This window comes from Dermacentor andersoni, chromosome 9 (assembly GCF_023375885.2).
Source record: "Dermacentor andersoni chromosome 9, qqDerAnde1_hic_scaffold, whole genome shotgun sequence".
NCBI classification, from domain to species: domain Eukaryota; kingdom Metazoa; phylum Arthropoda; class Arachnida; order Ixodida; family Ixodidae; genus Dermacentor; species Dermacentor andersoni.
Window position 1 is genome coordinate 34,496,614 of NC_092822.1, and position 26,261 is coordinate 34,522,874.

A 26,261-nucleotide genomic window follows, 5' to 3' on the forward strand; every position below is an offset into this window, starting at 1 on the left:
CACGACTCCTAAAGCGGGAGCTTTCCAAACGAAGCCCAACTTCTCCTGCGGAGCACGTCAACTTGCTTCCTGTCAGAAACGCAGGTATTTGTGTCATCCACGCATAGTATAACATATAAATGAAAGATTTGTAATCCCACTCCACGGTATCATAATGCTTCAAAGCCGAAGCAGATGTGCGTGTTCGTCAAAACATAGACATCGTAGCAACGGGTGGATGTAAATTTTTCCCTTTCATACAGGTTTCCTCAACATTGTGGGTTTCCGTAGAACGTACCTGCCACATTCAGTGTTCCCGGTGCTTCGAGCGGTCGAACAATTTACCCTAGCTCTACGATGTCCTAGCTTCCTGGTTAGCTAAAAGCCGACAGTTAGTCCAAGACACAAAAGTGCATTTCCTACTTAAGCAGGCTTTAACAGGTAGAGTTTCAGTATGAACTTTTTAGAAGGATGTTTTGGAGTGTGGCAAAATAGGCATTTTACAGACTCCTGCAAGCACGTCATGTCCAGGTAAGCCGATGTACAGCAATCGGTGTAACTTAGGTTTAAAAAGCATATCAATTAGATCTTAATACCTATTTCTTTCCGTGAGATTGAGAACAAGTGTTCATTTGAGAACCTCACTGCCAGAAAGCGCACTGAAAGGTTCACTTCGCGCATAAATTCCTGCAAATATGGACGTGAAACAAAATTGTCGATATAACTAAATTTCGTAAAACGTTCACGAGATTAACTTGCAAGAACGTCCGACGTAAAGGGTGGGAACATTCTCGAAGAAAGGAGAAACGAGACTGTAACTGTCCTACATAAAAGTCAACCAGGCCAAGTGCGCCTGCACTAACTGGTTTCAAAATATTGTCACATCTCATTGGCTCATAAGCTGATGACCAAATAAAGGTTTCAAATATTCGGTGAAAGCGCTAAATGTAAGCCATGGAACAATGAATTACTTGCAGCACGTAGAAGAGTTGTGCTGCCAAAAACAAGTTGCACGCTTTAGCTCTGCCAAAGATTGAGAGAGTATGCGGAACGAATCTTTGGGCATAAAGCCATAGGGTTGGTATACGTTCTCTCCAGTAATGTGCACTTGACATATATGCATCCAATGGAACGCCCAGGTATTTTGGTGGCTCACAATACCATTAAATACCAGCAGACTGTGTCGACTTAAACGTATATCAGCCAAACCACGGCCCCAAGCTTTTAGCGCAGTTCATTCGCGTACCAGAGATGCTGGCCAATGCCTCTATCTTGGATAGCACAGTTCTGATAGTGAACTTTCCAGTACAAAAAAAAAGAAAAGAAAGCGAGGTTGTCAGCATATGCCAGAACTTTTACATCTGTTCAGTAAAAACTGAAAACATTAATATTGCAAGAGTGAATTACGTTTAAGCACAGTCATTTCAAGTAAAAGGCAAAAGTAATGGCGACAAGGGACACTCTTCCCAGAGGAATGAATGGACACAGGCTTGAACCGGTAACCGTTAAGAATCAGATTATTTGAACAACCGTTATATCACATCTTCCCACCTTTAGATATAACGAAGCCGACGTTAGCCTGCTCGAGAAGAGAAAACAGCAAAGAATGACCGACCCTATCAAACGTCTTAACTATGTGTACTCGAAGCATTGCTAGTTGGTCATGAGAAGTGGAACAATGTTTCATTACTGTACGGGCGATGCGTATGTTCGTTTCTATTGAGCGGCGTTTCAGACAGCAGCTCTGGTGAGAACCAATAAGAATCGACATTGTAATTTGTAGTCTGTTTGATAATACCTTTGCAAAAATTTTATAGTCTACATTAGACAGTGTAATAGGTCTGTATGCGCTTCAACAGATCGCAGTTTCTTTGTCGGTGTATATTGGAATGAACGCTGTGGGGCTTCTAGTGAATGATTGAGGAAGAGTATCCAGGTCAAAACCAAGTCTAAAAATGTTGAGTGACAAGGAAGAAATTGTGAATTTAAAAGCTTTATGAAGATCGCCTGGAATGCCATTCGGACCCGGCGTCCTTGATATCGGTAATTTGTCAATAGCTAAATCTACTTCTTGTATAATGAAAGAGTCACGACGTCTCTGTAATGCACCCGAAACGATAGAACACTGCCTCATTGACTGCAAGGAAGCCATGTTGTTTTGGGACGTTCTCCAAAGGACTTACACATAGGATACATATAGGAAATTTCACACATTTCACACATAGGACAAACACACATTTCCAAAGGAAACACACATAGGATACGATATCTTATGCCTTCTAAATTTGAATATGTGGCTTTTGAGAAGCTGCTACTCGTTGCTTTGGGTAGTTTATGGAAAACTCGCATGTTTGATTAGAATGCAGAACCAATTGTATCTCCATAGTCACATTTTATTCAGATGATATCACAACTGAAGGACACTTATGATCGAAGAGACTTTCCACCAGACTAGTATCCCCTGCTGCTGCAGTGTATCCTTTTGCCTTTTTTAGAGAGATGTTTGCGGTAATAATTATACAGTGAACTGTTTTTCCTTTTGTGCTTGTGGACTGTTTTGATGATTGTTTTCGCCGCTGTGTTGATATCTTACGCAAGTACGTATTACATTCATAGTAAGTACCATGATAGAAAAAAATTACCGACGTTTGCGATACTCCCTTATCCGAAATTTGAGCTCGGCTGTATACGTGTTTTCATTTCGCGATATCTTTAGGCATTGTTCCGATAACCGCACTAACTGGCAGAGCCACGAAGCACGGTGCTATAGGGTGTCCCACCTACTTGATCCAGACATTAAAAATATGCAAATGCCACGTAGCTAGACAGAAAAAGATGATGTTTGCCGTCGCTTGGAGATACTCAAACTATTTCTTCATTCCACCTAATTAGATCATTAGTATTAATTAATCAACTCAAATGCTAGAATTATATGAAAAGTATCAATGAGAAAATTGTGGAGCGACATAACTCCTGATAGACCTTTGTACTGCTCAATACGTGCTACATAAAAGTGTTTTTCCGAACGTGAAAGAACCCGGCAAGTGCACTCACAATTGCCACGCGAGTTGCCGCTCGACGCACTTTGCGTGTATTCGCATGCTTCTTTCACGCTCGAAAAAACACTTTTATGTAGCACTTATTGATGAACAGAAAGCTGTGTCGGGAGTTTTTCATGTCACTCTACAATTTTCTCATTGACAGCTTTCATCTAATTACAATGTTCGAGAAATTCAATAATAATTAAGGCTAATTATCTAAATAGGCGCACTGAAAAAAAATCGGTATCTACAAGCGACAGCAAACAACATTACCTTTGTTCTGTCCAGCTACGTGGCATTTGCATATCTTCAAACTCTTGCTGAAACAGCTGGGACACCCTGTATACAGACGGCCACACATTTGCCGCTTCCCGACAAGCGCAGCTTTTGCAACCGAAATCTCAACCGGGAAAAACTTGCGGCGAAGGCTATGCGCGAAGTCGAGCTTTCTGGTTCTCTTTTTTTCTGTCCCCCGCACGGTCGGCGCCGCAGCTGCCCTGGCTGAGCGGACGTTAGCGCCATCTGGTGGTGCTACACGGTGGCTTCCTCCGCGTTCCTCCTAATGCTACCGCTACACCCTCCTCCACCGCTTACCTCCTCGTGCTCTCTTCGCTCTCGCCATATTTCATCCCTCGCTGCGCTCCGCGTTCGCTCATCCATCTTTCGCTGGGCTTGTTCGCTCGGTTACGCCATCCAGGCACGCCGACGCGCAGCGCAGGAAAGGGCGGAAAGTCCTATTCAACGTAATTCAACGTTGAATCGGAGAGTCCTATTCAACAAATACTCCTATTCAACGTAATTCACTGCTCGTAATTACAGCGCTTTCACCAATGCGAACTCCATCATTGAAGTTCTTCCTAACAGCCTACCTATTACCATTGAAATAGATCGGCTCTCGTTTACTTTTATTCCAAGAGACGTTTACCAGATAACTTTACAGTTTTTAGCCTCACTTTATCAGTGCGCAATACGCGTATGTAGATTATGAAAGGACAATAGACGTTACTGCCTATATATTGTGGGATTCTATATGATATACTGCAACACAAGCCAAAATTTAGGCACTGTTGCCAGCGATTTTCTTTATTTAGGTCGTCAATGTTATAATAAAAATTTTCAATATAGCCAATTCTAGGAAAATGAAACTTAAGATTATAACTCTGCAACTCAGCAGTGAAAAATGATATCACATTACTGTAAATCGCATTTCATCGCACATCTATAGCGAACAAATGTAATATATTATAGATGGCTCTCAAATAGGCCACTAATATGTGAACAATGTAACAAATGCAAATAAGATATAAATTTTTGTACTAAATCTTCCGCTATGGGTGCTCTAACGTATACGATTTACAGTACTGTGATATCTGCTCTGGGTGGAGAGTTTCAAATTTGTAAACTTTGTGCTTCTATTTTTGTAGACATACAAATTTTCGTTGGCTGTGTTTAAGAACTCAGTACTTCAATCGAAATTTTGCTCGCAACAGTCACTAGGATTTACCTTTCTCTCTCAGGTGCAACAAATATGACTAAAATTGACCAAGTGTTCATCTCAGAAAATCGTTTCCGCGCTTTACATGTATTTGAATAGCCGACATCGGAGTTTGGCCCGAGCTCAGGCTTCTTTGCCACGGCAGCTGCAAAGAAACTTAGCGTGCTCTTGCTCCATGGACGCCGTTTTTTAATGATACCTGCTATATAGAAACGACGGCACAGAATTAGTGGCGCCGTATTCTCCTTTAGCCTCATTTTGCTGCTTATGCTGAAAATATTAAAATAAAAGACATGCGCTATCAACAAAGCTGCCTAAATGCCTCTTTGCATATGGTAATACTGGCAACTGCTGATATTATCGCAGAAAAAACATTTTACAATCGATTGGGAGAACTAATGCGGACTTGTCAGATGGGAACTACGAACAGCTACTATAGAAGAACGGCTCCACATGCAGCTCCGATGCAGAGAATTATTACCGCAGGTTATACCGCGGCATAAACGGGTCACTACTAACAAAGATGAACGCATCGATTGCGATAGAGTATCATTAGTAGATCGCTGTACGAAGTAAGGATAGTAGCGTTATTGGCCGTATAAACTTGTAAACATTCGTACACTAACTAAATTAACAATGATAGAATGTGTAAGCGTGACTCAACGAAGACGTAGAAAGAAACATACACACAGAGACATCGGTTTGTGTGTCGGCTTCATTCTACGTCCTTATTCAGTCGCGCTTACACATTCTATGACGGATTCAAACCAACTAGCCCGCCAATGTGTTCTAACTAAATTAACCAGCACTGTATCACGCGCGCACAGGTAAATATGAACGCATCTCGCTCGATGAACGCGGTAACTCGCTGTCAAAACTCTGGAGCGAGGAATCGTGGCAGCAGCAAGCGAATTGACCTTCATGCATCTCTTGTTTCAACACGAACGAAACGTCGAAGGCACTGCGCATACGAAGCTACCGGCACTACGCGCACTCTGCAAACATCGCAGATTACTTTCAAGATTAGGCCCATGCGGGCGCGCACTTTGGCCATGTCGCAGATCGCTTTCAAGACACACGAGCGCCGGCAACGCGTCCCTCAGGGTCCACCAAAAGCGTCTGCTACACGTCCGCGATTCGCGTGGATAAAGCTGTAGTAGACGCCGTGGTTGTCTCTAGTCTCTACAGAGCGGTGGGTGAGGAGGGCATCGAGGCACCCTATCAGCCGCCGGAGAAGAACGCCCCTCCTTCCCCGCCTCAACCCCACTCCCCCCACCCCCCCGCCTAGCGCCACAGGAGAGGGCACGTATCCGGGCCGGGTTCCTCACTCGCGCACGCGGGATTCAACCGCATTCACCGCGGCTCAGCCTCACGCGCTTTCACTCATAAGGGACCTGGGAACCTCACGGCAACAGCGACGCCGACGGCAGAACTGCGCCTGAAGTGTGCATATAGTAGCTATCTCAATAATAGTACCTTTCACGGTGTGTTGAAATGGTAACGATGTACTAGTCAAGCCGTTGATAAAGGGAAAATCGGACATCCATCCGTTCATAGCAATTGCTGCAAAGGCCACGTAGCAAGCCGTGATGTGAACCCGTGATGGCGAACAACCGCAGTGGCACAGCACAATTCCCGAATCAAACTGTTTATCGGGGGAGGCTGTGTCCAGCAAAACAAGTAACAATGTCACAGCACAGTGACAACGGCGAGCACACTCGTCGAACGTCAAAATCTGATCTACGGGTCAGATGCGTTGGCGATTAAAAGCGAAGCTTTTCTTTGCCATCCCCGCCGGTTTTCGTGACATGGATGCGGCCTGGCTGTTATCTTGCCGAGTATGCAGCCAACCAATCACTGCGGAGTACGGGCGCCGCTGGGTTCGTTGTTCCACAACCAGACGGCGCTTGCCTCCCCGCATCCGCACATCAAACGGGACGTCATAAAGGATGAGATAATCTCATGGGTGGCGGCAATGGAAAAGAAACCAGCTTGGAGTAAAGCTTAGGAGGAAAAAGAACGAAATCAGGAAAGAAACAATTTATGATGACTCAAAGGGAAGTTCATTACTTTTCGAAGCAAGATCAGGATGCCTTAGAAAAATCACTTATAAAGGGGATTACGAGAAGGAAGAAAATGCATGTACTTGCTGCGGTAAAGTTAGGGAAACGACGAAGCATGTTTTGTTAGAATAAGATATCTACCCGGCGGTCGATTTAGGAATCACTGGCCTCCTTGAGGCCCTTGGTCTCAACGAGAGCAGAGGGAAGTAAACCTGCCTGCAGTAGAGATTGGTAAGAAGTGATTGGAAGATTGGTGGAAGAAAAGTAGGGAAACGACAAACAATGGAGGAGTACGAAAACAAAGTTCCTAATAGGGTATCAGAAAGTTTGGTGATAGAAATTTTTCATTGGCTTTTTTTTTTAACATAGGTACACCATTAGACAATATAATAACAAGAGCTTGGTGGTGCAACCCATTGCCCCGTTCCGAAGCACACGCTCATATCATCCATTCATTCATCCAACTACAGTAAGAGGCGATAGGAAGATTGGTGAAAGTAGGGTAACTACAAACGACGGTGGCGTACAAAAAGAAAGTTTCCATTAGGAGTTCAGAAGAGTTTGGTGAAGGGAATTCTTCGTGTTTGTTTGCTTTTAAATATAGGCAGGACACTATGCAGCACAAGAAGTGCTTGGTGGCGCAATTAACTCACCGCCTCGCTCCAAAGCGAACGCTCATAGCATGCATGCATGCATCCATCCATCCATCCATCCGTCCGTCCGTCCGTCCGTCCGTCCGTCCGTCCGTCCATCCGTCCATCCATCCATCCATCCATCCATCCATCCATCCATCCATCCATCCATCCATCCATCCATCCATCCATCCATCCATCCATCCGCGTAGGGAAGGCATTTTCGAAGAGAAGCGCCTTGCTATTTCAGGCTCGAGCTGGTTGCCAAAAAAAAAAAAGAAGACATGCCGAAGCCAATATTCCCAGCTAATGGAGGCATGTGTATGCCGCAGCGAAAATCGGGAGACCACTCACCACATGCTGAAACGAGCGCTGGGGTTAGAAAAAGCACGCGCTGAAAGGAACCACATCGACGGAATAGAATGTCGCGGGACCTTATCAACAGACACAGACGACATCAGAGCAGCTTTTCATGAGCATTACCAGGCGCTATTCTCGTACCACAAAGTAGACGCTACCACATTTTGGAATGAGTTCTTGCGTGCTATACCCCGACTGGACGACGAAAGAAAACAAAGATTGGAACTAGAGATAACAGAATCTGAAGTTGAACAGGCCATAGACAACTTAAACCCCGGAAAATCGCCTGGACCAGGCGGCTTTAGCGCCGGTTTCTATAAAGAATTTAAGCACGAAATTAGCCCTGTATTGAATGTAATCTTTAACGAAGCTTACAAATGGAACACATTGCCTCCCTCTTATGGGTCGTCACACACAGTACTCATTCCTAAAACTGATGATGCAGCGAAATTAAGATCTGTTACGGCGTATCGTCCCATAGCACTCACCAATATCGAGTATAAAATCTTTATGAAGATATTGGCGCGAAGATTGCAGTCAGTGATACAGGACATCGTCGGGCCTCACCAGACATGTGGGATTAAAGGCCGTACTATTGTTACTAATATTCACAAAGCGCGCAGTGTACTTGAGTGCTGTGATGATTGTAATAGTCGGATTGCCATTTTACAGATTGACCTCGAGAAGGCTTTTGATTGCGCGGCTCATGAAATCTTGTTTGCCGTTTTAGACTATGCCAATCTCGGATCTGTAATATGCGAGGGGGTCGCCCTGGCATACCGTAACTGCACGACGAGATTGATCGTGAATAAGAGTTTGGGGGCTCCCATTAGGCTGCAACGTTCTGTGCGTCAGGGCTGCCCCCTCAGCCCTCTGTTGTTTTGTATCTACATTGAAACCCTGCGTATGAGATTGATTGAAAACAATAGAATTACGGGATTTAAGCTTCAAGCAGTTGAAGTGAAGCTGCTGGCTTATGCAGATGATGTCGCTGTTTTTGCGGAGGATCAGGGGAGCATAATTGAGGCTGTCAAATGTGTCCGTAAATTTAGCCATGTCACTGGTAGAGGAGTTAACTGGTCGAAGTGCCTCGGGCTCTGGCATGGATCGTGGCAAACGAAGCCAGATCATTTTGCCAACGTGCATTGGGTGACGACCCCAGGCAAGTACTTGGGCGTCCCGCTCGATGCCTATAGTGATAGCGAGCAGTACTGGAAAAGGCAGGTCAAGGACACACGGGAGAGAGCTGAGAAGTGGAAAGGCACTAACCTTTCTATTTTTCCCAGAGCCACCGTTTGTAACCTTTTCTTTATCAGCAAGCTTTGGTACGTAATGCAAGTATTGCACTGTTCAATGTTCAGAAGCTACACAGGATTTTCGCCGCCTTTGTCTGGGCGTCAGAATGGGAGCGTTGTAGCCGGACCAACTTGTTCCGGCGGGTAAAAGACGGGGGGCTGGGATTGGGCCATCTCATTGTACGGCAGTTGGTAAACCGGTTCTTGTTCTTTAGGGACGCAACCGACCCTTTCTTGCGCACGGTATGTCAAATGAGGCTGAGTAGACGGCTACCAGAGTATGTGGTTTCAACCGATGAGTTTTCGGGAGAGATTCGAGGTTTTTACAAAGAAGTTGTATCGAGCGTCCGATTTCTTACAGTGCGCTTCTCGAATGATTACCTTTCCGTTGTGAGCAAAAAGAAACTGTATTGTGCTTTGTGTGACGTTCTTTTCCCAGTGCCACTGTACAGGTCCTTGTAGGGTGGAGGCCCAAGCAGCGATGTATAAAAAGAGTAAAGAAAATGCAGGTCCCGCCAGGAACAAAGACCTTCTTCTTTAAATTACCAGTTAAGAAGTTTTTGGAGGCAAAGGGAGTGTATTGACCGTGGGGAACACACTGTTTAATTTGCAAGCAGCCAGAGACAATAGATCATGTTTTTTTAAGCTGTTGGGAAGCCGTGTTTTTCTGGGATGTATTGCAGAGGACACTAAAGAAAGAATTTCCACTAGACCCGTATGGCATTCGTTACTTAAGCATAGATAATGAGGACGGGGTGCCTTTTGACCTAATTATGCTCTTGAGCCTCCACTGTATTTGGCGCGCGAGAATGGCAGGATACCATGTTGATAATGATGCGCGGCCTGCACGAATGTATTTCAGAGAACAAATGCACTGGTTTGTCGCCCTCCATAAAGCGACAGAGGAACCACCCGAGTGGCTCCCAAGAGTAGAGCCATTGGTGTATTTGCGGGAATATTGATTAGACTAAGCCAGTACGATACTGGTTGAATACGCGCACACACAGCAAATGTATATTGTACTTCGGTTTTCGTTACAGTGATTACTCTCCATTGTGAAAAGTTATGAACCAGAAATCTGGCAATAAAGAAAAAAAAATGTAATGCAAAGGGATTCACCCAGTGAGGCCCCTACACAACGTTCACGTTCTACAAGCGCTTCGATTTAATGTGGACGGAAGCGAAGGGTAGGTGGTCGAGATAAGCGAGGTACATTTACACTATTGGTGGAAAAGAAATTCACCGGTATTTACGATACTCCCTAATGCGAAATTTAAATGCCGTGCTACATGTGTATATATTGTATATCTTATCCACATAGTATATACACATTATACATACTATGTATACTGTATGTATATATTTCTCGACATACTGGCTGGCGCCGACAATATGTCTCGTGCTGCACGTTGCAAACGGAGCGAAGTGCGTCGCAACTGCCTCTATTATCGGGAGATCGCGAGAAGCAGCGCGTGGGTGAGGCGTGGACGCGATTCACAGCCGCCGCCTCAAGCAGACCTCCAAGACGACGTGCGCGACTCTGGCGCCATCTCGTAGCAATCGTCGCCGCAGTGCGCGTCTTACGCGGCACTGCGTTTCTTTTTTTATTTGTTTTTTTAACGCGAGGGTAAATGCCTCAGGGCACACAGGGGTATGGTATGGGGGTAAATAAGGATGATTAAATGAATGAAAAAAGATTTGCGGGTCTAATGAAGTCCGAGAGAGATCGATAATGTGGTCCCTGCGTCCAGGCAGTGCAATCGCTCGGTGTATGCTGCGGCGAAAGTCCCGCTGCTGCGAGGTGCCGGAGCCTCGTCGGTTTCAATGCAGGGCAAACCCACAGCAGGTGGTGGGTGTCGGCTTCAGCATTTCGCGACTTGCAGACTGGACAACCAGGGCGAGGATATAACTGGCGAAAGTGCGGCCACTTCCGAGTGACGGCAGGAGTGAGGGCAACCCCGACCCGGTTCCTCCGAAGCGCAACCTCTTCTCCACGGGTAAGACCACGGAGGAGGTTTACCGCACACGGAGGTATGAGAGCACGTGTGCGGCGCCGGAGGTGCTCCTTTCTTGTTTAAAGGAGGGTGGCCTCATCGGGGTGCTACGCTTTTGTTCTCACGCTTTCCTCATATCCTCTTCCTCCGCTTTATGCCTCATGCTGCACCCTCGTCCTCCGCTTTTCTCCTCGAATTCTCTTCGCTCTCCCCGCTTTTTTCATCCGTTGTTGCGTTCGGCTTTGGCTCTTTCATCCGCTGCGCCCGTTTGCTCGGGTAGGCCGACGCTAACCGCAGGAACGGGTGCCTTAGTGCCGCGCTCTGAAATATCCTGGTTAGCTCAGATGATAAAGCGACCGCCCCGGAAACCCGTTGGTCCCGCGTTCGAATGCCGAACCAGTACTTCCAGTACGAAGCTTTCTTTCTGAGAAACCCGCATGGGTCTTCTTTGTTGCCTCGTACTACAAGACCGGTGGTTGTTCGTTTTTCCCCGTTCACTTCGTAGCTAACGGATGAGGCAAGGAGTTTCAATATTGGCTACTGCCCGTTGCCGACTGTAGATCTTGGAGGTGAAGCTGGGATTTCCATCACACCCGCGATATATTGAGGCGCCATATCTTCCCAATACCCTGCGTGCATTATACTTCGCGTTGCCTCCAATACTTCTGAAAATTATCTAGGAAGTGATTACGTAACATACTCACTCCGGATATAATGTCTGAGGCACGCAGAAATGTTGGAAAGTGGCTTAATGTTACCCTTGCAGGACAGCTTCTGAGAAAACTTACACTTACTTATCTTCGGCCGTTGTGTCGCAGCAAACGAGGGAAAAAGCCGGCCTGTGTGCCGCAGGAACCTCTGTAAATTAGAGGCAATAACTCCTTTTTAGCCCCATCTATGTACGTAGGTAATAAGAGCTGCCCAAAGACTGATATCATTTGTAACACTCAGTCGGGTATGGTTTGTCAAAGTGTCTGGCCATTGGATAGGCGAGAGACACTCCATATATTTTGCTGCTCCGCGATCTGGACCCTCAACCCTGGAGTTCGCTGGCGAGTATACCCTGTACGTTCGCCTGCTTTTCTTCGTCATTGTAACGTTCATTTTTCGCTGGCTTTTTTTTATTATTGAAATGAAAATAAAAGAAAGAGACGTGGTGACCTAATAATTGCGACGGCTACTCCTTTTCTCATAGGCGAGACAACAATATAAAAACATACGTGAGAAAATGAAAAGAAACCACGTCATAGGGTCAGAAATCCACAGCATGCTGTGTGCACACAGCCCCATACACCCATGAACATAGCATAAGAGTCAAATGCAAGTTGCACCACAATGAGTTTGTAAACAGTCACGAACACACACAAACGGCCGTGATGTAGACTACGATGAGCATGATGCGGAATTACCCAGAGTTAAAGTAATGCCCGCACAGATTACGAGAAAAAAGTATAACACGTAATATACAAGCGCTAATAATTACAAATAATAGAAGCAAGTATAGTAATATCGTGTGATTATTCAGTGCAACATCTAGTACTTGTTGAGGACGCCTGTCTTTTCGTAAATATGTTCCAAGTGCGTTCAACACTTTTCACTGTGCTATTTTCGATGGCCTTGGGTCCAGCACTTTTGCGAGTGAGAAATCCAGTGAGGATCAATGGGGTGTAGCTTTTGTTCTGGGTGCCGTCTTTGCATCGCGTATATGGGACATTCGAGGAGGAGATGACGAACATCCTCATCCTCGTGGCCGGGGAAGCCGGGGAAGGAGCAAGCCGGGGAAGGAGCCCGTTTTATGCGATACAGGAAATGTTCGGTGTATGCTGTCCCAAGGCGCAGTCGATGAATTAGTGTCTCGGTACTTTCCGAAATTTCTACGTCCAGCTGGTATTTGAGTTGAGGGTCCACTTGGTAACGAACTGATTCCTGAGTATTTTCATTAAACCAGGTTGACATGCGCAAGTCCTTCTTTAGTGCTCTCAATGTGCGTTTCGCGTCCGTCGGTGATACAGGGATGAAGGTATTCGTGCATCCCCGTGGTTCGCATAGGTTTTCTCTTAGACGAAGTTTCTCTGACAGAGGGGTCAAGGCGTTTTCTCTCAGCGTGAGCTGACGGTGGATGGCTGAATTGCTAACCTCACCAGCACGGCGGATTGAACTTGTGTCTCCCAATCTTTTGCCATCACCAATAGGAAGGTGATCACCTTCTTGCACATAGGCGCTTCACGCTTGTAGCGCGATACATTCATTGAACAAACATCCAAACAAGCTGCGTTTCCAGCGAAACACTGATGTTTACGCAAATTTCAATGCACGTTTGGTGCTTTTACCGCTTGACCCTAATGAAGGCCATTCATGCGGTCCTTCACTGATTGCCTGTGACCTATGGTAAGATAAGGTGCTCCGGATGTTGTCTGTAGAGCGATCATACAATCAACTTTGCTTGCATGTGCGTTGTCGATTATTGGCATTTTATTGCACTTTTTTCTGATACCACCGTCAACGCACCTGTTTCCTTTGCTTATCAGTCGTCTACTCTACCTCGGCTTATACCAAAATTGTGCAGATTTTGTGCCCTCACTCTGTGGCCAATGCGCCTAATTGGTTCACGTGTCCGTTCTCTAAGGACAGAAAAACAAAAAAAGCAAGTCGGTAACTGCGACGCTGCTTCGATCGCTACCGCTTCTCAGCCACACCTAATTTGACGCGGCAAGGATTCGAACTCACGGAACCTCTAGGCGAGTGCGAAAACTGCACATCCCGGCACCCACGGGACGCACCCGTGGCGATACTTGTCCATACGTCCTGACCCTCTCCCAATGTTACATGGCGCGTGTGATGGATCCATCCATCATGCACGCGTCTCGCCTTGGTCGGGAAAGGGGCTCCTCCCGGGGTCGTTCATCCACCGTGACCCCGTCGCCTGACCTTCGGCCTTGCGGGACTCCGCCCACGTCGACGAACGCCAGCGAGCGTCCGATGCATAGTTACGTGCATCCAGGCGTAGCAAAACTACGCGAAGCTCAAATACGCCGTGTACACCCGCCTGTGTCAACAGCGGCGACGCCTTCAATCTCGACCCTCCCCCGGAAATTCCTTTCGTTTTTTTTTTTATTATTATTATTATTTTGCCGCCTGGCTGTAGCTGGCTGAGACGAGAGTGCCACAGCACGTTTAATGCTGTTGTTTGCGGTAGCACAGCAACGACCAGGGCATAAAATGTTTTAAAAAAGATGTATCGGCTGGCCCCCCTTCCCACCAATTGGGATCTTGTTCTCAATTAGCTCTGTGTGATGTCCCCCGACCAGTCTAAATCCTGTCAGACCACCAATTCCGTCCCCCCCCTCCCTCAATAGAAGAATAAAAAGCAACGACATAGTATGCTAAATCTAAAACTCAACGACATGCCAAAGAGAAAGCTATGTTGCATTAAAATTACTGGGTTTTACGTGCCAAAACCACTTCCTGATTATGAGGCACGTCGTAATGGGGGACCCGGAAATTTGGACCACCTGGGGTTCTTTAACGTGCACCTAAATCTAAGTACACGGGTGTTTTCGCATTTCGCCCCCATCGAAATGCGGTCGCCGTGGCCGGGACTCGATCCTGTGACCTCGTGTTTAGCAGCCCAACACCATAGCCACTAAGCAACCACGGCGGGTGAGAAAACTACGTTAACAAAGTACGCTTTCACGGCACCGAAAAGACCACTGTTACCGCGAGAGAAGGCTGCGAACGGGAAAAAAGACAGAAACTATAACTGAAAAAAAAAATGTTAGATACGGATGGCCGCACCACCTTGAACTTCCTGTAGCAGCTCGTCGTGACGTGGACACGCATTTAGCATGTTTCGCATATTTAGCATTTAGCCACGCATATAAGCTATTGTATGCTATATGAGCCGAAAAAGCTAGAGCGATTCGAGGCAGCTTCGATACCTTTTACTGTGCCACAAAGGCCCGAATATGAGAAGACGGCCGAAAATCCATAACGTTAGACTGACGTACCGGCACAGGGGTCTCGGTGCTAAGTGGAAAAAAAGAAACGTAAAGCCAATTTGGCCCCAGTGTCCTTGGCTCGTAATCAAACTATTACCACGAAATCAACAAAAATTTTTTTTACGAATACCTTATCAGTCTAACGTGATTTAGTGCTTGTCTTGATAGTTTCGTTTTGACTCGTGGGAACGCCCCATATATCCAGGCTGTGAAAGGTGCCGTAGCGGAGAGCCCCAAAATATTTTGAACCCCTGGGGTTAATTAAAGCAGCACTGAAGAAAAATATTACGCCGAGATAGACCTAAAGATTATTCGTACAGAAGGCGACCATCGCCTCCTGTCGGCCAATACATGTCGCTGTTGCATAGAATATTGCCGCCCGAGGCCTCACTGCTGCCCGTCAATTTGAATCGGTCGTGCCAAAGCGGACGAATCGACGTAGTCCCTACGTGACCATCCTTCTCTGCCGCAACTCCATGAGTCAGCCAGTGCTGACGTCACAGGAGAGGCGTCATAGTCAAAGAAAAGCAAATGGTGCCACTCAGACTTTTCATTTTAGTCATTTTCTGGGTTACAAGAGCTCTGTCCTCGCTGTGAATGAGGAATTCGTTAATAAACAGGCTTGATCTTTAGACCTAGTTCGACCTAACATTTTTCTTGAGTGTCCCTTACAAAAGCACTTGAAGCGCGGTGGACGAATGATTTTGCATTCCACCCCGATAGAAATTAGGCCGCCGCCAGCTGGGTGAAAACCACAATGCTCCCGATCATGGTAGCAGACGACACAACCACAGCGACACTGTAATTGATATGCCGAAAAACAAAAACTGAAACAAAAAGGCGCGTATTACATAAGCCATGAAGCAAATAAATAAAAGCAATTGCTAACCGGCAGAATTCAAGAACTGGCAAAACGTAAAACGACGGCATGGAAGAAGGACGCACTCGTTATGCCTTTCATCTGTTACACTGAATGGATCAGTTTTCGCGAATTCGCGAGTGAAATGTAACTTCTACATTAATTTAGCTCTATCCACCTGTGAATTGGCAGATCCCCCAAAGCTAGCATCGGCCACGAGTTCAGAGGACAACAATTGTTTATGTGGCACTATATTTACCATGGAACGATAAGGTGGAACACAAACCGGAGTTTTCTCGTTGGAATTAAATCTTGTGCCCGATTACTAGTAGTATTTTTGCATTTGTACCTGCTGTTTGCTCGACTAAAAGTAGCACTTGTGTCATAAAATTTGCACCTTACAGGGTGAGACCCTGTCAAGGCGAAGCTTCGGGCTTTTAGCCTGTAACTGATCTCCACCAGTTGATTTCAAACAAAGGTTAGTTTAATTGGATGACTGTAGTCGTCAGGTCTGCCACACCGGCTCTGACGGATAGCAGGGAATTGGCAGGTCGTAAGCTAGCAATTCACTTAGCTTCCAGTGGTTTATTTCGTTTACGGACGGCTATTCGCTGCTTTCCGGAATGCAGTTCACAATTGTACAGAGCCTTTTTCCTTGCCTTTTTCTACGTGACAATATTTCTTTTCTTAGAAACGCAATAAAATTCCTCACATTCTAGCAGGTCATCAACCTTCACGGCGCGTCCAACTGTATTGTCCTGGACGCCATCTTCTTTAATGCAAGACAACGATTCCCGCTTATAGTTTGTAACTTATCTGTGCGGCCTCGAGTGGTGACATGAGAACTGAAAAGGCACAAGAATTCCTTCCTCTGCCCACTGTTCATACCAAGGCTGCTTCGTATACTTAGTCACACCAAGATAATGTGAGGCGGCAGTTCAACGCAGCCTATCACGCCGAAGCAGTGTTTTACTGCTATTCAACGTTTGTAGTGAACCGGGAAAAAAGTCCATCCAATACTAAGAGTAGTCTCCAAGCCTCACAATGAAGCACCCTGCTGACAGCCTTTTGTAACGTGTGACGCATACTTAAGAGACTGTTCCAGTAAATCGGTTTCTCAGTGACGGTTTCTCACACTCTGTTGCACCAAAATTAAGATTCAATGCTATGCAACCAATTTGACAAAAGTTTTAGGTTTGAGTCTGAGGAAACAATGCAATCAAAATTCGTGGTGGTTTCGGCAAAGTCAAGGCAACAGATCGAAGAAACTCACTGGCAATCGCCGCGGAGCATATCTCTGATAAGCTTTTTCATATACATAAGATATTTCAATAAATATTTCTCGGAAAGTTCGGCTTTGAAGCTTCGAGTAAACTTGCAACCAAACCTTCGGTAGCTTGGCAAAGTTCAGACAACGAGCGTAAAGTAGTTATAAATCCTCACAACAAGTAAGTTCTCCGCTGACAGGTGTACCGATGGACGCAATACGCCAGCGATACACATTCAAAATGAAGTTGTAATGGCGCGTACAGAACCTCTTTTCGCATGGCGTGATATGAGATTACGTAACCCATTTGTGTACATTCTGAGGCGAGTGCTCGACGCATTCCAAGACGTTTTGGCACGTCGTCGAAGGTGACGCAAGAGATGAAGCGAACACACAGACCCTCCCAATGAATCACGTGGCCGGTAGAGAGAGAGAGAGAGAGAAGTTTAATGATACGAAATGCTGAGAGGTCGGCCTGAGGTATATTCCTCTAGCCAGCTACTCGGCATTGGGGGAAGGGGAAGAGGGAAAGAAAGAGAGAAGAGGTGCATGATGGGTGACGATGACGATAGAAGGAAGATGTAGAACATATCGCAAGCAATTTGGCATGCTCAAAGTCTGCAATCCAAGCCCGTAGTTTTTAAAAAGTTCAGTAATGCCTGAATGGCCTTGAAACTTGATCGAGCATCTGGCCAAGGGCCTAAAATAACGTCCTCCGACAACGGTGCGCTGTCGAGACGCGTAAGGTCGTTGTCCAACCTTTCACGCTCTTCCACGTACTTAAGGCAGTCACAAAGCACATGACCTATAGTCTCAGGCACATTGCACACCTCACAGTGTGGAGACTCGGTGCGTCGCATGAGGTGCACGTATCCACGGGTAAACGCCACCCCCAGCCTTAGTCTGTGCAGAAGACTGGCACCGCTTCGATGAATTTTCGGTGGTAGCCTAAAATTCATGGCAGGGTCCAATCTTTGGAGTCGTCTGTGGCGATTATCCGGATTGTCCCAGTGCTGTGCTGTCAATTTTCGGATGACACCGGAGAGGAGACAGTTGGCGTCCGCTCTTGAAAAAGGAATTGAAAGCAGTGACTCTCGTTCTTCGAGTGCTTTCTTCGCTTCGGCGTCGGCCAGTTCGTTGCCCTGTATACCACAGTGACTGGGAATCCACTGAAATGTGATGTGGTGGCCGTTTTCTTGTGCTAAAGTGTAGAGCTCGGCAGTTTGAAGAGCCAACACTCTGTAAGCGCTTTCTTTCAACACCACTCTAAGTAGTTGAAGAGCCGATTTTGCGTCGCTGAAGACTGTCCATATTTGAGGAGGCTGTCGCGAAATATATTGAACGGCCTCTCTGATTGCCACTAGTTCCGTAGATGTTGAAGTCGTCTTGTTTTGCAGACGAAACCGTCGAATGACTTGATGCGCAGGCACGACGAAAGCCGCACCAGACGCATACGACGACACCGATCCGTCTGTATACACGCTCACCGAGGAGTCATATTCTTTCGATATATATTCAAGTGTTCGGTAAGTTTCTTTCTATGCATAAGATATTGCTATCAACATTTGATTAAAAAAGTGCAGCTTTGTCCTTTCCAGCAGCCATGCAGCCGCAATTTGCGGTAAGTTTGGCAAAGACCAAGCAAGAGAGCGATGAAACTTATCGATCCTCACAACAGAGTACATCACTAACAATCGCCCTATTATAGAATATAACAATAGAATATAGAATATGACAGAATATGATAATATAGAGCACAATGATTCTTCAATCAACATTTCGTAAACGGTTCAGTTTAGAGCCTTCAAGCAAGGATGCAACCAGCATTTGCGATAGATCCAGCAAAGTGGAGGCAAGAGATTATACACAGGATAAAGGCATAAGGCCTCACAGGAAATAGGGCTTCGCTGACAGCTTTCGTAATGCAGGTAAGATGGAAGTCCGATGTGCAGATTAAAAGGCAGATTTTAATCGCGTGGCTGCGCACGTCGTGTTTTCGCATGCCGCGAGCGTTGCACGATCTCGAACAAAGATTCCGGAACTGCTCTTTATATACTCTGAGGCGCCAGAGCTCGAGGCTGGAGCACATACCAAGGCGTTCCGACGGGCTATGCTAAATTCAGCAACGCAGTAGGTAAAAAATAAACAGGATCAGCCGACCAGGGCCTGCATTTAAATAGACGTCTCTTACGCAAGATAACTTCATTGGTCCTGGGGTCACTTGCACAAACGTTTAATCACGAAATTGATCACACTTTACATACTGTGTGATTAAACGCTCCCTAAGGCACCTAGCCGACAGTTCATTAACAATGCAAGTTGTGAAACACAACATCCAACCCCCCCCCCCTCCCCCCATCCCCGGCTTGATGCTAATTCGTGCTAAACTCCTGCGGCGAACGGAGTGTTTGCAGTCTGGCATTTAAAGCAGCACGCAAGCACACTTTGTAGAAACATGTAAAGACTGTCATAGCCAGGTGTGCGTAAAGTGATGATACTGCGAGGTTATGAAGGTTGCACAACTTTGATTTAAAGAATTTTAATTTGGCAGTAATATTGGTGTCGAAATACTGTTCCTGCATTACCGACATTATCGGGAAGGCATGAAACAGAGCAAGAACTTGCTGACGTCCTGCAGCACCAAGGCTAGGTACGATGACGTTGCTTATAAAGAAATTAAAGAAAAAAGTGCCGCATGACTTTCTTTTGGTTGTGCTCCCGTGGTGTCGCAGCCGCAGTGTTCGAAGGAACAGAGCGTCCGAGTGCACCATGACGTCATGACGCATTCAACTCCTGGGCACTGCAACCGAGCTTGATTCGTAGGAACAAGTAATATAGTAAATTACTTATTACAGTGTGAGCTCTCCACAGTAATGGCTATGGTTTAGATAGCTTGTGCATTTACTTACCCTAATAAAAGATGACAATTCGAAAATGTCCTATCAGTGTACTCTATTAAGAAGCAAAACCGACCATGTTTCGGGCAAACATTCGCGTCTGTTGCTCTCCGTGGCATCGACATAAGTCACCTGATCAGATTTCCAGTGACTTCTTTTTGTTTAGTTTGTCCCCTAAATATCAAGTACACCCCCCCCCCCCCCCCTTACGTAACACGTCGCTCTGAGACAAATCATGGTCACGTTCCCCACCGTTCAGCAGCACGTACATGAACGGACCGAGAGCAGATGTGTATTAACCTGTGAACGCTTCCTCGTTGATGAACATCTCACATAACGAGCTTTCTAGTCTATACGGACAGACTAATCCAGTTTACGAGTAGCAGACGGCCTATACATTTATGGTTCGTCTGCTTATACTCAGCAGCCTGCAGCAGACGATGAGTTTGGCGATGGACTCGGGATCCTGCGTTGGGGTAACGAGTGTACTCCGCGTGCTTGAACTCGGCGAACTAAGAGAACAAAAAATTAAAGCAGTGCCGCTAAAACACTTTCGTATTCCTCGCACGTTCGCACCGATGGAGGGAAGCACTGAATAGCGTGACCCCGTAGCGTAATAAATAAAGTAAGCACAACGAGGGAGTTTCTCGCGGATGGCAGCCGGTGAACGGAGAAACCGGAAAAGTGCAGGAGGCGTGCGTGACGTGGTGCATCACCGGACAATAAAAAACTTATAAATGAAGCCTTGCTGACAAATGTGTGGGACAGAAACGCGAGGGGCACGGTTCGAAGAAACGTGACTGGCAGCGAACTTCATCGCTCGCGCTGCCTCTAGTGGTTAAGCGACCTCCGAGATCCGTAACCTAGCGGATGTTGGGAGATTCTCGCTGGTTACCTTGCCGCCCCGCATTCGTAGATACCTGTGCCTGTAGCTGTCGGGTCTTGCGCTGTGCAACGATGTTCTTGCGTTCATCTTGAGAGAAGCCGTCTGCTCCTACCAATAGAAACGTGCTACAATTATACAAATTGCTTACAGTTACACCCAGTCAGGTGTAATGTGCGGTTAGAGTTAATTGAAACAGACAGACAAGACAAACATACAGACAAAACAGACAGACAGACAGGTTTTCCATTTACTTCTGCGATTCAATGCATAAAACGACGTTTTGTTAACAAATTCACTGGAACGCCAATGCATTTGTCCCCAAAGTCCAGGAATTAATATATCGAAACTGGTGTCATCCTGAGAATTCGTTCCGAGTGGATCCGCCTTGCAAACTCCACGGCTAGAATTTGTAAATTGCAACATGGACCATAAGGTAATTAGCATAATGTTAATGAATTTTTGGTAATTAGTTGATTTTACATTGTAATTTTTTGTGCAGGTCGTGTCCGCCACTTCGAGTAGACTAGCTCATCAACTAGAATTGTGATATTTGGCACAGGCAACCTTTAAACATATTTAAAAGTGTTCGCTGAAACACCCTATATATGCACATATGTACTGATGTCATCCACAGAACTTCATGATTCAAGTGCTGTTCAATTATATTCTGTTTGTACATCTGGTGTTCTACTGAGTGCCGTATCTTCTGACATTGGTCACCCTTTTTTAGGGGCATTTGTTTTTTCTTTGCTGAGTGAGAAGGAGCAACCGGTGCCGTCTACAAACCATATCAATAAACAAAGGCACAAGCATAGCACAAAATGACAAAATGACCCTCCCCCACCTTCTTTTTTTTTCGCATTCGCTGCTTCGAAAAGCTTCGACAACGCGTACCGGCATCGTACGAAACTTGATGAACGTCTGGCACACAGGAAACGCTCACATCCCCGCCATCAACGTGATACCCCGCCAGACGCATGCTTTGGAGTGCTTCGTCGAGTGTTAACCAGTTTCCCGCCACGTAGCAAACTTGATGTTTACTGTTATCGACCGATGCGTTGCAGGTAATTCACACAACTGTTGAGTGGGCAACGTACTGTGATATACGCACTCACGCGCACCTTCTATTTCTTCATCTCCTGTCGACAATTTGCGAATTGGAGGGGGGTGCAGTGAATTGTCTGTCGCCTGACTGAGTCAGCTTGAAATCCGAGCTTCAATCTAAACACGCTACACGTACACGGCTAGGCGAGATCCGAGGCCCCACGTGCGCAAAGCAGAGTGATTGCGCAATTCTCGTATTCCACAAAGCCATTCTTCACTGTGGCCGATTGAGTGTCTTTGTTTTCCTTGCACTTTTTTTTTCTTCTCTCTTGCCCAGCACAGACATCACTTGCTTTTCGGGAAAGGGGAGTTGTTTTGCGCGGTTTGTGCGCCACTAGGCGGGACAGAGCGACGGGCTGCACGACTTGCATACCCTGGACGCCGTACGCTATAAGCGAGCTTCACAATTCAAGCTGCACAGGAGCCCGCTGACGAATCTCTATAAAGTTTAAAAGCGTCGCGTGGGCCGGTGACGCTTGCAAGACAAAAAAAGTCGCTAATCGGAGCTTCAATTTCGGTTCAGTCAAACAGCTTTATTTGACACCAGTGGCATATACGGGCGAAATTCCCGCGAACATGAACATCCTCAAGTTGTGCGCGCACCCAACGTACCTTCTGTGTCTGCTGAATTGCACCGTCGTTTTAAGGAGCGCCATCGAAGGCACCAATGTAAAAAAATTGGCCAGTCCTTGTTCGGCGAGCGAGTTCAAGTGCGTCGGAAGCGGCGTCTGCATCCCAGCAGCGCGGCTTTGCGACGGCGTGATGGACTGCGGCGACGGCTCCGACGAGGAGAACTGCGCGGGGGCTCGAAAGTGCTCGGCTAGCCAGTTTCAGTGCACCAACCGGCAGTGCATCTCGAGCTGGCGGCGGTGCGACGGCCAGTACGACTGCGACGACCACTCGGACGAAACCGCGCCCTTCTGCGGGGCCGAGACGTGTCGGCCGGACCTCTTCCGGTGCAAGGACCACGGCGGTCCATGCATCCCGTCGGAGTGGCGCTGCGACGGGACCCTGGACTGCGCCGACGGCTCGGACGAGTCAATGTGTCCACGTAGGGCCTGCTCTTCGAGGGAATTTCAATGCGCCAACGGCCACTGCATCAGGAGGGCGTTGCTGTGCGACGGCCATCCGGACTGTGCAGACGCGTCGGACGAAGACGTGTCAATCACGTGCGTTCCCGCCGGGTGTCGCGAGGACGAGTTCGCCTGCGGTCCCGCCGGCGGTGGATGCGTCCCCGCGACGTTCCAGTGCGACGGCTACGGAGACTGCTCGGACGGGTCGGACGAGAAGGACTGCGCGGTGATCCGCCCCACGGGAGAACGTTTACTGCGAAGACGGCGAGCGCGCGACGCCCTGGTCGCATTGCGACGGCTTCGCAGGCTGCGACGGCCGATCCGACGAGAGGAACTGCAAAGGCCCGTCCGAAGAGGTCGCGTGCAAGAGCGGCCAGTGCGTACCGAAAGGATCGCTCTGTGACGGTCACCTTGACCGTGAGGACGGCTGCGACGAGCACCGGACAGTCTGCGCGTTCCTTCTGCGGGTGCTGTAGGAGGAGACCTCTGCACTATCCGTGACACTTCGTACACTGATCAGAGCATAGGTTACCGGTACTACACGAATGTATCATTCCCGACGGCACGAAAACTCGCCACTCATCGCTTCGTTACCCGTTCTAAATTTCCATGTGTGTCCCATATGAAAGCGAGCGGAACCAACATGTGCAGCTGTGCATATCGACAATAATGTTTTGTAGACCGTGGCCGTCAATTCTTTTTTTCCTATTCAGATATGTTGTTCGCTGATACGCGTTGCGACACGTCGTTACAGTACCCGAGAAAGTTGCCGGTACAAAAAGTTTGATGCTAAGCTTAACAGTTCGTCAGAGTATTCTTTAAATTTGTTCACGCAAAGTGTATGCAAGAGAGCACTTAAATATGTCTTGGGCTGTCAAGAATTGCAGAAGCTAGAAATGTTCTTATGCGCCTCGTGGAAATAATTTTAGGACGTCCCTGCGAAACAATTAAATCCCCAGAAGTCCCAATTGCACCTAAAGCCGTGGGCTAAATTTCGCAATAATTGTTCAGAGCAGTCGCATAGCAAATAAACAAATGTATTCAATAGTTTAAATATTTGCATGACACAAGGAACTCTGTAACCTTACCTAATGATCCACGATTGAGCACATGCTCCGGAACATGAGTAGGTGAAAACGAAAGATGGCTATTCTTCATTACGTGCGAATAAATACGGGTTGCTTAGATTACAGCGTGTTTTTGAGGCTACTTTCTTCTGTGAGTGTAATAGTTTACCCTTAACATTTACTTCTCTTACGGTACCCTCAGAGTCAATGGCATCACACAGAGGAGTGGAAAATAAAGTCCAAGGTAAATATGCTCAAGAAAGAGCATCAGGATCACAACCAAGCACTACAATTATACAACATTTGCGAATCAGATCAAGGTTAATTCGGGGCTAGTTCAAAGCATAAAAAGTTCGAATGATGCTTATGAACACATGACAAACATATGAAAGCGCTCAAAATAAAATAGCGGGGAAAGCTTCTTGAAAACACTGCATAAATAAGGAACTCGATCGAAAATTATAATTTTTGCTAACAAAGCTATACACCACAGCTACAGATACCGTGATTCGAGCCATCTTTGAGAATATGTCAAGAATTTACAACCTTTCACAAATTAAATGACTTTCGGGGCAACTTATAATTGCAGGATTCGAAGTGAGCCACTATACTGAAAGCAGGTGCTTTTGCTGGAAATTTCATTCCTGGCACGCCAAAGGAAGAAGACACGTTATTCACCTGACAATACCACATAGCTACAGAGAAGGCCCATACGGGTTGACCGGAAAGCTTGTCCTGGTCCGGGGATTGAACCGAGGATCAACGTCTTTCCTGGGCGGTCGCTCTAACAAGTGCCGCTATCAGGTGAGTGACCTTTCCTATACTTTTCTTTCCTTTCGGTGCAACTTTCTCAACTTTGGGTATTTAGGCAGAGCTAACTTGCCCTGATAAATGAAATTGCGAGTTCTAACAGTCCGAAATTGCACAGACATTTACGAGCGATGCTGCAGTGAAGGCTGCTGATTATTTTGGGGGCCGCTTGGAACGGCCGTGTCCCGGCTAGTGCCTTGTGCAAACACCTCACCACCATCAATCGCGGGCCTACAGTAGAGCTGTTTCTTTTTTTCTGCTACGCAAGCACGATCCACTACAAATTAGATTATAACTCGCCGTGGTTAGATAAAACGTCACAGAGTGGCGTCATACTGTAGCGCTTATGGTGGCGTCGACGAGCCCCGGTGTTACGGCATTCCATTAACTGCGACGAGCTTACGGCCAAGTTAAAAACTCTCTAACGGTTAACACGCGTAGCAACGAGCTAGAGAGAGAGAGAGAGAGAGAGAAAAGGGGAAAAGCAGGGAGGTTAACCAGACGGGAATATCCGGTTTGCTACCCTACGCTGGGGAAAAAGGGGAGGGGAGGTAAACTGATATCAAAGTAGACGTAAACAAAGAAACGCGACGAGCTAAATCTCTCTAGTCCACTATAGCATGGGTGGCGAAACAGGCTCGCGAGCCTCATGCGGGTCCAAGTGTGGCGCTCGACTCTCTCGCATCTCTAACAGCCCTCGCCCCTCATGTTTCCGACTCTAAAGACTAGATTCCATTTTCTTCTAGAAGAACTTCAAAGAAAGGGAGAGCGAAATACAAAGGAAAGACCGGGAGGTTGACCAGAGATTATCTCCGCTTGGCTACCCTGTGCCGGAGGAGGGGAAACGGATGTGATAGAAGTCATAAAGGGGGCTATTGCCCCTTCCGATAATTAAGGAGTACGCATTTGAAAATCCTGCTCCAAGCCACAAATGTTCCAGAAAGGTGCAGTTATGTCGTGGAAGCTCGGATGGAATACGAATCTCTAAATTAGGGTCCAGGGTGTAAAGGCGTGCACTTGTGAAATCGGATTTGTTCCATTGAACCAACGTTAGGTTACACACAAGCTCGGAATGTTTTTTTCGCTGCGTCGGCTCTCGAAAGAGGAACGGCAACGTTGTTAACGCCGTCATGTGCAGGTCAGGCAGCTGCGTTCGCTTGATCATTCAAATGTATGCCACAGCGACTAAGCAACCACTGATACAGCATGTCGTGTCCGTCGTCAAATGCTGGATGGTGAACTTGTCTGATCTCTGCGAGGAGCTGCTCACGTGATCCACTGCGCAGTGCTGAGAGCAAACTCTGGAGGGCGGTCTTGGAATCACAGATGATTGACCATGCATGGGGTGGTTCCTACTGAATGAAATGAAGAGCCGCACGGAGGGCTACCAGTTCAGCAGCTGTCGTTGATGGCACATGTGACTTTTTTAACCTCTATTTTG

At 46.8% G+C, this 26,261-nt stretch overlaps 1 pseudogene; it reads left to right on the plus strand.

Annotated features, from left to right (window-relative positions):
• Window positions 1-24,133, plus strand: part of LOC126527407 (uncharacterized) — a 28,833-nt pseudogene extending 4,700 nt beyond the window's left edge.
• Window positions 24,134-26,261: the final 2,128 nt, after the last annotated feature.